Source organism: Octopus bimaculoides, chromosome 7 (assembly GCF_001194135.2).
Source record: "Octopus bimaculoides isolate UCB-OBI-ISO-001 chromosome 7, ASM119413v2, whole genome shotgun sequence".
Classification (NCBI taxonomy): domain Eukaryota; kingdom Metazoa; phylum Mollusca; class Cephalopoda; order Octopoda; family Octopodidae; genus Octopus; species Octopus bimaculoides.
Genome location: NC_068987.1, coordinates 18,463,812 through 18,465,440, shown reverse-complemented (window position 1 = coordinate 18,465,440; position 1,629 = coordinate 18,463,812). Strand labels below are relative to the sequence as shown.

Below are 1,629 nucleotides of genomic sequence, written 5' to 3'. Positions count from 1 at the left end.
ATATATATATATATATATATATATATATATATATATACACACGCACACTATATATACACACACACACACATATATAATACGTATATGTACATATGTACGTATGTATAAAGATGTATATAACATGCATATACATGTATATGTATGTATACGTGCATATATGTGTATACTCATGGAAATATGTGAATATATTTATATGCATGGGGATATATTTGTATGTAAGCGTGTGTGTGTGTGTGTGTGTGTGTGTGTCTGCACGCTTGTCAGCTCGGTTTACACACCCGATACGATATAGTGATTTGAGCATGTTATATACATTCTGAATGAACTACGTTGCCCAGATTAAGTCTTGCTACAATAACTGTAAAATAAAAATGTGATTTTGTGATGTTCATGTATTTCCCAAGAGTATTTACAACATTTGGGACTTGAAATTTTTTTTTTTTTAAATGCTCCTTTCTTTTGTTTTTTTAGTAACCGAAATCATAACCGGCTTGTGGACTCGCCTTGCTATAAATGAACTTTCTAGTTCTGCAGCTTATAATTAAATTTAAAAAAAATAATACTTGTTTTCTTTCTTTCTTCCTTTTAAGTACAAAACAGTGTATATTTAAGGATACATTGAGAATATATAAAAGATTTATATATATATATATATATATATATATTTAAATAATGGTGAATGAACAATACACACATATTATATATGCATATAAATACATATGATTGTAAAAATATCCTTTAAAGCAAAATTATTTATCAGAATTTAACCTTCAGGCATTATGTACCTAAAACATATTGTCGTTGGAGACCCAGAACTTATTAAGAAGTAGAAGGCAGAAACGAGATGTAATGACGTTTATGCATTTCTTGGAGAGAAAAAAATAGGAGTAAAGCATTCATTGATATTAACACGTAAGTGTTGTTCAGCCGAAGGTCAGTCCTTAATAAAGCAAACCAATGGTCAAATACACCTCATGCCAAAAACATTACGTTTTTTTAAATTCATAATGTAACCCTAACAACACGATGCAACGTCTCTTTCAAGACATCAGGGTACACTATAAAAATTTAGCTGTTATTTCTAATAGATAAATTCACCACGTAGAAGCTCTCGTTATAACGACTAACGAATTGTGAGTGAAGTGAAATAACTTACAGCGGGAACTCGAAACCGGCTTGCCGGCATCTTTAGGGTTAATTCTACATAAATAATATTATAATGGTTTACTTTTTGAACTGTTTTAAAGGCAGGTTGTCATGTCATGTACAGGTTGGGTTTAGACGTCTGGTCTGAACGTTCATGCATTTTCCCTCCGTTCTGAAGGCATTTGTAGGGTGAAGTTAGGGGAATTTTTTTCTTGTGTGTATGTTGCAAACTGAAAATAAAATTAATATACTTAATTCTGATTTTAAATCACAGGATTCTGACTAAGTGGTTAAGATGAATGCTACTGACAGGCCGTGAGATGACTATATTCTTAACTTAATAGGTCTTTCTTGTCACACACACACCACTGACATACATAATATATATATATATACATACGACTGATGAACTAGTGCTATAGTTACTATGTATATATATATATATATATATATATATATGAAATAAAACATTACTGACTAAAT

The 1,629-nt window shown here is 30.4% G+C and overlaps 1 long non-coding RNA gene across 1 annotated transcript in view; it reads left to right on the top strand.

The window, feature by feature from the left end:
- The window catches only part of LOC106876808 (uncharacterized), a 10,917-nt gene extending 10,357 nt beyond the window's left edge, over nt 1-560 (top strand). Inside the window, exon 3 of the long non-coding RNA XR_001410299.2 lies at nt 472-560. This is a non-coding gene — a long non-coding RNA (uncharacterized LOC106876808). The remainder of the gene's footprint in view (nt 1-471) is intronic.
- The last annotated feature ends 1,069 nt before the right edge of the window (nt 561-1,629 follow it).